Below are 13,624 nucleotides of genomic sequence, written 5' to 3' on the forward strand. Positions count from 1 at the left end.
AGTAACACATTTGGCAGTGTTTCGTCAGAACATTCGATTGTGGTTGTAATGTTGACACTGGTAGCAACACATGGGGTTTAGAATGTACGGTTGGACCATGATGACTTCTCAGCCTGCTTTGATTTTTGATGGTAGGACTGTCCTATCAAACGTGAGAAAAAGAGTGCATGTAGGCTCTAAGATTAAATCAACCTTTTTCATTACCGGATGGACTGCAGTGACCACGCCCTAAGTTTGGATTTCTCCCTCAGTCCGACCATCGAGCAGCCTAGTGTAAATAACACCACACGAAGAATTCAGTTTTCGATGGACCTCAGCATGAATGAGATAGCCTTGGAGGAGAGAAGCTGCAAGCAGTTGTTGGGACTGAGAATCACTATTCGCCTCCAGAAGCAGAGAGCAGTTGTGTAAACGAGAGCAGGATTTCATAGAGCAGGCAACTGCATCGACACCTTCCTGAATTATAAACGGTTCAACCGTACCTCGTACCACGAGGAACCGAGATGTAGCTGGGAGAATCTCTGAATCCTTAACCTCATTCTGTTTACGTTTAATAGACGTAGACTGAGATGGTGATTCTCTCATTGCGAGAAAATTGCTTAGATTGCTAGCGTCTCCGTTGGCGCGCTCCTCCCAGCTAGAGGCCCCGTCTCAGAGTGGGGCTCACCCGGCTTAGGTGATTGCTCACACCTCAAGTCACACCTCCCAAACTCCTGACAGAGGGACCAATTGGCAATTTGCGAAGGTAACAGCTAGGGTAATCGCCCCTCCCTGAGCCTGGCCCGTATCAGGGGTTACATGCTAACCATACCTGTCGACCCAGGGCTGTGAATTATGCGTTACCCAGTCACCTGTTACGCGGAAGACGCGTGGGCCGGTCTTCAGGAGCGCACAGGGAGGAAGAAGAAACAGAGAAGAACGTTAAACGCCGAAGTGGAGGAATGGTAGGAGATGAAGAACAAAGAAAGAAAGAAAGAAAGAAAGAAAAACTGTGTGGGAACTATTCTGATGTCAGGCTACTAAAACTTCAGAACACATTCCCAAAAATATCCCAGACATGTTTCCCAAGGAAGGGAAAAAAGAATAACAGGACAGACATGCAGCACGGAAGGGAAAAGATGCTGCAAAGGCTGGGGCCCCGTGGTAGCGAAGCATGAACTCACCATATTTTACTGTGGAGATAAGAAATCAGTCCAGCAATCGCACATCGATATTTCCACACAACTATCAGTCTGAACTGTGAAACAGACAAACGCTCGCCAACCCTGCACATATATCCCAGCCTTGCCAGCCGAGGATTTTTCTCGGTGTTTCAACTGGAAGGCAATACTAACGTCTACTAGTTGTTTTAAAAAGAATTAAGGGTATAGATTTTGGGGGGAGGTGTATAGATGTGTGGGGGTGCTGTATGAAGATAATCGGATTGGAAAGCTTACGTGTATAGATTAGTACTTTGCTACGTTGGGGTGCTGGCTTTAATGTCCCTGAATGAATATCGAACACAACTAATATGGAGCCTCGGAATCGGATTTCTGTGTAAACTGCATTAAAATAACTTTTCTCGTAATGGAAAACAATAAAATTTTAATATTTATTTCAGCTTCGTCTTTTTTGGTAAAGAACTATCGTAGGTAACAATATTAGACAATACGTCATAGGAACCAATGTGTAGACACATCTTGCACAATACCATGTGGTGTACTATCAGTGGCATTGTGGCTGGACAGCTCATTTGATACATCGATTAAGCCGGCCGCGGTGGTCTAGCGGTTCTAGGCGCTCATTCCGGAACCGCGCGACTGCTACGGTCGCAGGTTCGAATCCTGCCTCGGGCATGGATGTGTGTGATGTCCTTAGGTTAGTTAGGTTTAATTAGTTCTAAGTTCTAGGGGACTGATGACCACAGACGTTGAGTCCCGTAGTGCTCAGAGCCATTTGAACCATTTTACATCGATTATAGTTTACCGAGGTGTATTTAAGGAAGCCCAGTTTTAATGATTCTATCATGGCTGTTGTTGTTTATTCCCTGGCATGCAGAGATCATAGAAATCCGCCAATTTCATAGATGTAGAATGAAAATGGAGGAATAGTACACTGATGGATGATTACCCACTTGTGATGTAATGATTTTAATAGCGACCTATAATGGGAATATTTTCGGTAATCAGAGAGATATGTGGTAAAAAATATTAGATCATTTAATACAGCTTGAGTGCTCAACACACTCTCTCTCTGATGAAGTGCTACTGCTTCTGCCGGCTGGCGAGTGATAATGATAAATGTTACTATCACTTTAATGGCCAGACTGCGAGCAAAATGGGGAGGGGATGTCTCTTATCGTTAGAAAGAATTTGGCGAGTTACTGATTGGTGGTGCTGCAAGGAGCGGCTACTCCCCATCTCTTGCGCACTCTTCTGATATATGTCCGTCCCCGGTAGCTGAGTGGTCAGAATGTCAGGATATCAATCCTAAGGGCCCGAGTTCAATTCCCGGCTGGGCCGGCGATTTTCTCCGCTCAGGAACTGGGTGCTGTGTTGTCCTAATCATCATAATTTCATCCCCATCGACGCGCAAGTCGCCGAAGTGGCGTCAAATCGAAAGACTTGCACCCGGCAAACGGTCTACCCGACGGGAGGCCCTAGTCACACGACATTTATTTATTTGTCAGATGCGTGGTAGCTTCCGGCAGTTAGTAGCCATCAAGGTATATTGCAGATCGGAACATGAGTGAGTGATAGTTCCCTAGGGTAACTTACGTGAGGTACAGAGGCTCTGGCTGTCTTAGATAGGAACAGCTATCGCGCCTGTATGGTTGAGCGAGGCGGGACCATCTCTGGCTATACTAGTCGTCGATATGGCTATCTGCAGAGTGGTACGAGAGCACTGGGACGATTACATTTTGGTCTCCTCCTCGCATTTTCTAGTTTTTTTAAATAAAGTGTGATGGCAGTGCTGACGGCGGTAACTATTAAAAGCATAAATTTAGCTCTCGCTCGTGTCCGCCTGTGCGTTCACACTTTGTATCTTCCATCGTTATTTCCAAGTCTAGTATGTAGTGACGTCACTCAGCAACAATGCAGGGGTAAGTTCATTGTAGACTTAGTATGTATTTCTTCCAGTGTGCGATTTCTTTAACGTGGAGTATGTGGAATGGCAGGGAAGATGAAAGGGGGTGTGGAGCACTGGGTGTTTGCGACATGTTCTTTTAGGCTGACACTTGAAATTTTTTTTCTTCCTCTTTTTTCTCAAATTCCGTATACAGTTAACCGTATGCGGCGTCAATCTTTAATGTCCGGCGTCCCTTAAGTGAGTTAGGTGCCAAAAGTGAGAACCCGTACCGTCAGGACCATCGCAGCATCTGTGGCAATGACGGCGCACACGTAAGCTGCACAGAAAGTTTAACGCTTGCTCTCCAACAGAGATCTGAATAATTAACCAGGTCTCACTCCACAACACCACTGCCCGATGACATATGAAATTTAAAACCAGACTAAAACAATCAGTTAAGCTTTGCCATAAATAATCATGAGAACAGTAACGGTTCTCGGCTCCATAAATATCAAGCATGACAAACAGCACAATGGGTAAGAAGCGAGCATTCATCGTCAATTAGTGACAGCTAACATCTTTCCATCTTGCCATTTAGTATTAAAGTTACCAGGCAGTAAAGTAGCGGCCGTTCTAACTACTCCCTAGCTACTTATACTAGGGCACTCACAATTAGTTAACCTTAACGAGCTAGGCGTCGCATATAACTATGCCAGTAGATCGTTATGATGAATTATGTCTACGCTAATGAGCACTAGCTGTAACGTAAACCACGTCTTTAGTTTAAGGTTGGATCTAACCCCTTTATAACTGAACGGGCTCTAGCCGAACTAGCAGTAAAACTCTCCAAACAGTGATAGTCATTAAAAATAGTGCCTGAGGCTAATCAGTCACTACAAAATAATAACACTTCTCGGTGTAGGATCTTGCAGATGAAACACAGACCGCCACTAAGAACTGTAGAAAACAGCATCAACGAAGACAAGTATGTTCTTCCTTACGTACTGCATTGGCTCATCTTAATAAATATGGACACGTCCGTAAAAAAGCAACACGGAAAAAATAGTGATAGAAACCCACACCAAGAGCTCGTTTCTTAAGCCCACTCAAAATGGACAATATCTGGCAAAGCTTAAGTCACACGCCGATCACAGTGAAGTAATACCAAAATCACAACGGCAGAACTCAAGACAAGTATAGAGGAACACAAGGCAGCGACAGAATTAAGAACGCCCACGCTCGTCCAATAACGATCAAGATCGTAACAAAATATAGTCAGTCAAATTTAATGCCTCTCGAGCATAGCTCCCGCAAATCCTATGCCCCCAGATAACGCCTCTGAGCGGCCATCTAATGTACAATAATACCTCCAGTATTAATCTAATTGCTCGAAATTCCACTCGGTATACACGGAAGACAATCTTGTCTTTCCTCTCTAATGACATGCAAACTTATTTGTTCTTCGATTAAATCACTATTAATATCAGTGACAAGGGAAACTCCCCATCGCACCCCCATCAGATGTAGTGGTAGAATGACCCAGTGGATAGCTCGTCAAAAACTGACCGCAGATCAAGCATGAAGACAGGAAGAAGGTATACTGAACTGTGAAAAAAAGAAGCAAAATAGAAGCAATGAACGGTCCGAGCTGAAGATGTGCTACATCGAGCGAACTGCAAGAAGCACGGCGTCGTGGTTGTGTGGTTACGGTGTTGGACTGCAAAGCTGGAGACCTGTGTTTAAATCTTCCACGTGCCTCTTTTCAACTCAAAATTGTGAGCTTTCTGTCCAGTCATTGACGTGTGTTCTCGGTCTTCAAATGGTTCAAATGGCTCTGAGCACTATGGGACTCAACTGCTGTGGTCATAAGTCCCCTAGAACTTAGAACTACTTAAACCTAACTAACCTAAGGACATCACACACATCCATGCCCGAGGCAGGATTCGAACCTGCGACCGTAGTGGTCGTACGGTTCCAGACTGTAGCGCCTTTAACCGTTCGGCCACTCCGGCCGGCTGTTCTCGGTCTGAAGTATTCGAAATTGTCATACTACACATTGGTTATAGGATATGAGTCATGTGGTAATAATTTATTACCGTCGCAAGTAAATGTGATAAACAGTGAGAGCCATGGGAGATGCCGCGTAGACTTCTCACAGAAATGAAAACAAATAAACGGGTGTGAATTATGTTACACCAGAGGAATTCAAGAGTCAAAACTTCCAAAACATAACGCAAGAGTACAACATGCAGTACTTGTTAAGAACAAATAGGAGGTACGTACGTCTGGAGGTCCCTTATTTACACCTCGCTGTTGCAAACGGACGATACACCACGATACAGTCAAAATTTGAGTACAGCGAACAGACATTTCAGTGACCGTACGGAAAGGTCATAATTTTGTGAAAAAAATGTGACGTGAGGGAGACTTGAACACGGATGTATCCCTACCCAGTTCAATGCCGTGACCACAGAACTACCACACCAAGCCTATGCAAATCCGTTAGATGTTGTACATCTTGAGCTTGGGCCGTTTATTGTTTCTATTTTGCTTCTTTTTTCACTGTTCAGAACATCTTCCTACCTTAATGCTTGATCTGTGTTCAGTTTTTGAAGGGCTAGCCCCTGGGCCATCATAGCACTAAATCTGAGGGGGCTGAAAAGGGGAGTATCCCTTATGAGATACTGGATCATTTCAGACAAAAGCCACAAGGTCAATACACGCTAATACAAGGCGACTACGCAGAAACTGAGAGCCAGTCATTTCTCATGTAGTTGGGGTACCAAAACAGCATGTGTGCCTAATCACAGATCACACGTCACAGTGGAATCAGTCACAATGAAGCTATAACCGATTCCCAGCGGAACCACGGAAAGAAAGTAATACACGATAGAACAGGAGTACACACACCACCCGAACTTACTACAAAGCCACACTGGCAACACCTTGTCGGTGCCCTGCCGCAGGAAAAACACTGGCCTCTTGCTGATGGAACATAACCGAAGCTAGCGGCTACCTCAATATTTTACCAATAAGCCAATAACCAACCAACATGACAACGAAGAAAACGATTCAGAAAGCACTGTCGCTTCCAGAGGCACACCGCATAACATCCAAGTCTGTACAGGTTTCGTTGCAGATGACTGAATTCACTACACTAGTTATGCAATCCCTATTACAGAAACAGAAGATAGGATTTCAGTCGGGCTGGGCAAGCAAAATCTCAATGTACACGTAACAATACCAGGCATCGGGAATAAACCTTCGCCAATTGAACCTCAGGAATTTTGCGCAGTTAAACGTAAATATTCCATTAGGAACGACATCACGCTGGGAACCTCGCAAAGCAATCTAACCGATTTCACCGGTCGTGTAGCCTAAACCCGCCGGCGATACACACGCTCACTAGTGCAAAATATGAGACCGACAAATGTTAATGACTATCCCAACTAGTGACCCGCACACGAGACAAACAACGCGTATCCCTAATTACTAACGATGCCCCTTTTTGATAATCCACTCACAATAGACCTAACGCATCTGAGCCCACGTGATTCATCGTTGAGTAGGAACACAAAGACACTCAACACTGACAGCGAAACCATGGAGGCCTCAGCTTGCCGGTCTCTACAAAACAAACTCTTACAACAGCTGGCAGAAATTAAGTGTCCAACCCGATGCTTGCAACATTCGACAAAAACAGTAACCACAATTGAACGAATTAGCAAAATAGTTGAAACAGTGCAGCTATTTAGAAGAGTACTAAACGGAGTGGAGGTTTTTAATGAAATGTATTGAAGCATTCCCAGTAAATATGGCTGGCTCCACAGCTGTGAATTTTACTATGCATTGCAAAAATGATTTTCGCATGTTTCATCCTCCAAGTAACCACAAACAAAAGAAAAAGTGGACCATAAATTGCCAGACACAACTGGTAACCACGACCGGGTGCTGAATTGCATACTGTAGGTATATGTTAATAAAAGTAATTACAAACGAGGGACCAGTTCTATACAACAACTTGTTCTCACAGTCGAAAACTATACTAAAGTAGCTCATCTCAGAACGCAGTCGGTAAAATAGAGATAAATATTTACTGTGATCCGTTTATAAATTGTTATCATAAATATACGTGCATAAACTGAATAATAAGTAACTCTATTTCTTATGAAGGTACGGTAGGACATTCGATAATTATATTTTTATATGGATTGATCATTGTGAGGAAACCCGTGCAAGTGAGAAACTTAAAAGAGTAAAGTTTTAGCGACAGGTCAACAAGGAATAAATCTGCTGTCTTTTTGTGTCAGTGATAAAGACATTTGAGAACAGCGTGAATTTCAAATTCAAAAAATTTACAGTTGGTGTTTTGCTGGGAGGGGTGGTTACTCAGGCCTCTCTGCTGGGCAAGATCTAATGTAATCTAAGACCTTGTATACTTGCTAAAACTAATAAACAAGCACAGGATGCTACTGCGTAACTTCCATATTTGAAGACACTGTTGCCGGCCGCGGTGGTCCCGCGGTTCTAGGCGCGCAGTCCGGAACCGTGCGACTGCTACGGTCGCAGGTTCGAGTCCTGCCTCGGGCATGGATGTGTGTGATGTCCTTAGGTTAGTTAGGTTTAAGTAGTTCTAAGTTCTAGGGGACTGACAACCACAGCAGTTGAGTCCCATAGTGATCAGAGTCATTTTTTTAAGACACTGTTGCAGAGTTCTGAACTCATTACATTTAAAATTTACAAACTGCCACCCAAGGGCCGAGTCTACATTTCTATAACTGTGTAATATAACATTTCAACTTTTCTGTTTAATGAAAAGGGAATTCTAAATATGTCTGTATACATTATTTATTTTCCGATACGCTACGTACAAGAAATATTCTAAAATATTACGTGAACCGGTTAAGTATTCACAGGGTAAACACTAACGAATCCGCCGAGTTGTGAAAACATGGCGGATGGTTCAGCCTATTATATACACTGAAGAGCCAAAGGAACTGGTACACATGTCTAATATTGTGTGGGGCCCCACGGGCACGTAAAAGTGCCGCAACACGACGTGGTATGGACTCGACTAATGTCTGAAGTAGTGCTGGAGGCAACTGACGCAACGAATCGTGCGGGGCTGTCCATAAACCCGTAGGAGTACGAGGGGATGGAGATCTCTTCTGAACAGCCCGTTGCAAGGCATCGCAAATATGCTCAATATTCTTCATGTCTTGGGAGTTTCGTAGCCAGCGGAAGTGTCTAAACTCAGAACAGTGTTCCTGGAGCAACTCTGTAGCAATTCTGGACGTGTAGAGTGTCGCATTGTCCTGTTGAAATTGCCCAAGTCCGTCGGTAAGCACAATGAACATGAATGGATGCAGGTGACCAGACAGGATGATTCCGTACGTGTCACCAGGGAGAGTTGTATCTAGACGTATCAGCGGTCTCACATCACTCCAACTGCACACGCCCCACACCATTACAGAGCCTCCTTCAGCTTGAACAGTCCGCTGCAGGGTCCATGGATTCATGAGATTGTCTCCATACCCGCACATGTCCATCCGCTCGATCCAATTGGAAACGAGACTCGTCAGACCAGGCAACATGTTTTCAGTCACCAACAGTCCAATGTCAGTGGTGACGGTTCCAGACGAGGCATAAAGCTTTGTGTCGTGCAGTCATCGAGGGTATACGGCTGGGCCTCCGGCTCCGAAAGTCCATATCGATGATGTTTCGTTGAATGGTTCGCAGGCTGACACTTGTTGGTGGCCCAGCATTGGAATCTGCAGCAATTTGCGGAAGGGTTGCACTTCTTTCACGTTGAACGATTCTCTTCAGTCTGTGGTTCCATTCTTGCAGGATCTTTTACCGACCGCAGTGATGTCGGATATTTGACGTTTCACCGGATTTCTGATATTCACGGTACACTCGTGAAATGGTCGTACGGGAAAATTCCCACTTCTTCGCTACCTCGGAAATGCTGTGTCCCATCGCTCGTGCGTTGATTTTAGCACCACGTTCAAACTCACTTAAATCTTGATAATCTGCCATTGTAGCAGCAGTAGCCGATCTAAGAACTGGGCCACACACTAGTTGTTTTATATAGGCGTTGCCGCCCGTTCGCCGTATTCTGCCTGTTTAAATATCTCTGTTTTTGAATATGCATGCCTATGACAGTTTCTTTGGCGTTTCAGTGTATATAGGAGCTCTAGCTTTGTGCAACACTTCACCACAACCTCAATAGGCAGCCCATGTGCTAACTATAGCACGTCCCGAGTAAGAAGACCTTCCCTTGCTGGCCGCTGCATGCGCCAGGTCGTGAACGTCACAGTGACAGACAGCGCCGCGCACAGAGCGTGGCAGGATTCTTAAAATTCACGCAAGCAAGATTTCGCGGTACGATATGGGCTTATTTGTTAAAAATTTCACACTTTGATAGTTGCTTAATGTGATGTATCGGTGTATTTTGCTAAACGAATGCTCTGCAGTAATTGCTAAACATTTAAAATCATGGGTGTTTGGAAAATAACGGTCAAAAAGGCATGAAACATATGATGTGCAACAATGGAAGGTAGTCATACAATGGAATCCTAAAAGAAATCAACATGATGTCATTAATGTACACAAAGTCCGCTGCCAAAGTCTTTTGCCAAAAAATGTATTGATATTTACTATCATTTTGAAGAATATGCTATTATACCATTAAATTATAGTAAATCACCCACATTCTGTAATGTCAAAGTGTCTTGCCTCGTAAGTCATATTAATTGTGGTGTCACCGCCAGACACCACACTTGCTAGGTGGTAGCTTAAATCGGCCGCGGTCCATTAGTACATGTCGGACCCGCGTGTCGCCACTGTCAGGATCGCAGGCCGAGCGCCACCACAAGGCAGGTCTCGAGAGACGTACTAGCACTCGTCCCAGTTGTACGACGACGTTGCTAGCGACTACACTGACGAAGCCTTTCTCTCATTTGCCGAGAGACAGTTAGAATAGCCTTCAGCTAAGTTAATGGCTACGACCTAGCAAGGCGCCATTTGTACCATTGCATGTATCTCAAGATAGTCTCACTTGTCTCATCAAGATTGCTGTATACCAAAGGACGATATAAAAGTTAAGTGTTCTAGTAGGTACGTTCTTTTCTTTATCACATTCATTACGTATCCTGTTCCAGACTTCGCGCCAGTCGGCGTCAGTTGACGCGTGCCCTTTCGGCTACTTCACTGTGGACTGGCTGCCTTAACAGTCCACAACATTAATATTTACCGCCATTTTGCAGTATATGCCATGACATCGTTACGTTACAGTGGTTCAATCATACATTGTAGTACCAAAGTGTCTTAACTTATAAATTATGGTAATATTTACCAACATTTTTAATTAGGGTAACTCTGCTGCTGATGATCCTTTCTCTATGATGCCCAGACAAATGATGAGGCTCATGCAATTGAACAAGAAAGAACAGGAGGAGTGCGAGGCGTTTCCCGCCATTTTAGCAAGCCTATTGACCTATATGAATGTGGGATGAGGCGCTGAAGTCCCACCTTTTTTAAGCCATGCTGTTGGCCAAGATCAGTGAGGGGGAGGGTTGCTTTTATCTCATTATCTCGGTTAGAACTTCGGCAGATGGATGACCATTTTCCCGCCAAGATTAATGTCACGGAATTGCCCAAGATGTGTGGTTGACCTTTGAGGGGCTATCCTGACACGTGACACATATCAGGTTACATTATGACCTTGAAAGTACATCATGAAATTTCCTGAGTTGTGAGGGCTGCGGGTAGCGTTTTCCCAGAAGCACGATCGGGACCTTGATATAAAGTCGTAACAAAATCGAGTCAAGTTTTTAAGAGAAAGCAGTATGAGTCGACTTATCAGTATGATGGTGAACCTCATCTGTCTTGGAAGCATGCGCTGATTCTTTTGGGAAGGGTGTAATAATGCTCTTGTAGCCTCTCCAAACGCAGGCTGGCCCACGACTGGTACAACATGTCCTTGATCCTGGGTAGTGGCACTGGGATGGATCTGACATCTGAGCTGGTCCCACAAATATTCTATTGGAGACAGATTTGGGAATATTGTCTGCCACAGAAATATCTCAGTGTCCTGTTGAAACATTGCACCAAAATACTGTCAAATGAGAGGTAACACATGAGAGGTACCACATGACGACGCAGTACGTCCGTGACACATTGTGTCGCCATCAGAATTCGCTCAGTCGCTACCAGCTTTGTCGTGAAGTCATACCTTAGGGCTGCCCATTCTATAACGCCAGGACTAACGTGCCCCTCCAAAACACTGGAAGAATGAACTTCTCACAAGCTCACTGCCATACTCCCCGACGATGGTCGTCTCCAGTAGTGTAAAGCAGTAATTCATAGCTGAACAAAGTCGATAACATTCATCGGCAGTCCATTCTTCCCAGTCATGTCGTCAGTTCAGTCTTCGATAAATGGTCCAAGATGACACAGTATGTTGCAGGGAGTCCATTACTTGTTTTCGGAAGGGAAGCGTTCATGTGAAGGGGTGACAATATGCCTGGTTCACAATATGGTGATCCTACCTTGTGGTGGGGAGACGTGATCGCCCACAACCTTGACAGCTGGTATGCCAGACCTCACGTTCCCACGCAGTGCAACATCTGTCCACACAATTCGACCAGGCAGCCAACTGAAAATCCACTATGAGGGACTTTTCAAACTCTGTCAGACGCTAATAATGCTTTCTCACACAAGGACACAGCATCTCCATGTCCTTCACAGTTATCGCTAAACTTCTGACGCTCTTCATGCCTCTTGTGTACCATACCAGTGCTGGTAACAACACTAAATTCGAATACAACTAATGCACTGTTCTACCTGTCACAGGGAATTGGAAATATAATCATTTACATGCCACTGTTGTGTGTACTTCTACGGACTTAAATTGACATATGACCATGTCTTCTGGGTGCTTGGAAGCATGGAAGCAATGAGGCCTTGGTAAGTCGCTGGAGGGAGTCGGCAACTCTTCTGCACACACAAGTCACCAATTCCCGTTAATTCTGTGGAAAGGGGCGATGAGCTCTGACGCTACGTTCAGTCACATCCCAGATGTGTTGGATAGGGTTTAGATCTGGCTAGTTGTGTGACCAGCACATCAACTGGAAATCGCCTGTGACCCTCGAACCACTTCATCGCACGCTTTGCTTTGTGGCATGGCGCATTATCTTGTTGAAGATGCCGCTGCCGTCAGAAAACATTATAGTCATGAAGGGGTGTGCGTGGTCGGCAACCAGTGGACGACATACCTTGGCCGTCATGGTGCCTTGCACAAGTTCCACTGGTCCCATGGATGCCCACATGAATGTTCCCCAGAGCATAACGAAGCCGCCACCAGCTTGTCTCCGTCCCGCAGTAAAGGTGTCAAGGAGCTGTTTCCTGGAAGACAATGGCTTCGCGTCCTCCCATGCCCAGGCACATGCATGGTTCATCGGCTGTGGATGCCCATTGTTAGGAGTGATCGGTGCGCTGTGCGTTCAGACACACTTGTACTCTGCCAAACTTTAAAGTTTGATGTTAGTTCCGCACAGTTCGCCGCCTGTCCTGTTTTACCAGTTTCTAGCCTACGACGTCCAACATCAGCAGTGAGGGGAGGCCACACAACCACACGACGTCTGGACGTGGTTTCACCTTATTTTCGCCACAAGCCGTGCAGTTTCCGAAGTGCTCGTGCTGAGCCTCCGGGCCATCGCAATCTGCCCTCGGTCAAACTCCGATAGATCATTGCCTTCCCCATTCTACATACGGACAGCACGCTAACTGATACTACATACACCGTGTTTTGTCTGACTAGCTGTTATTCCTCACCAGGTGGCGTTGCTATTGCCTGGAGGGGTTTATATCGATAGCAGGTCGGTGGTCAGATGTTCCGGCTGATCAGTGTATATGCAAGAAGTCAGATACGAATTTATTATAAGCTGATCTGCAAATGCGTCAGTACTCTAGATCCTCTACATTTACAGATAGCAAAAAAGCAGAATGAATTTCCCAGCTTCTTACCTAATCCTAGTTAGTCTGTACCCAAAATTTACGATTTGACATGTTTTAATTGTATATTTTTTTGTAAATGATCATTAATAGAATTGTGTTACACAGCCATGGAGGCGTGAATTATAATGATTAAAATAAGTATATGCGATTGCAGTCTTTCTCGGCGTATTCCACTGATGAATTCTTCTCGAGTTATTAGCCGAGTGGTGGCGCCGTCTTGTTGCAACGTTTCAATGAGTTTCGTACCCATCATCTTCGCCAGAAACTCATTGAAACGTTGCGACAAGACGGCGCCACCATTCGGCTGATACTCCGAGAAGAATTCGTCATTAAAATAAGTAATTAAAGTTATTCCAAATAAAAACAGAAGGACATCCTTCGCTGAAACTAGTCATATGTATTTATAATTTTACGTAATTTCTAGTCACGTTATATAACCGGATGTAGATATTGTTTGTGAATATAGTTTGTTTAATATTGTGTTGTTCTTTTTCAATGGAATGACGCAAAATAACCACAGTATATTAAACTAAATGCAGATATCATTTATGGATGT

Source organism: Schistocerca nitens, chromosome 3 (genome assembly GCF_023898315.1).
Source record: "Schistocerca nitens isolate TAMUIC-IGC-003100 chromosome 3, iqSchNite1.1, whole genome shotgun sequence".
NCBI lineage: Eukaryota > Metazoa > Arthropoda > Insecta > Orthoptera > Acrididae > Schistocerca > Schistocerca nitens.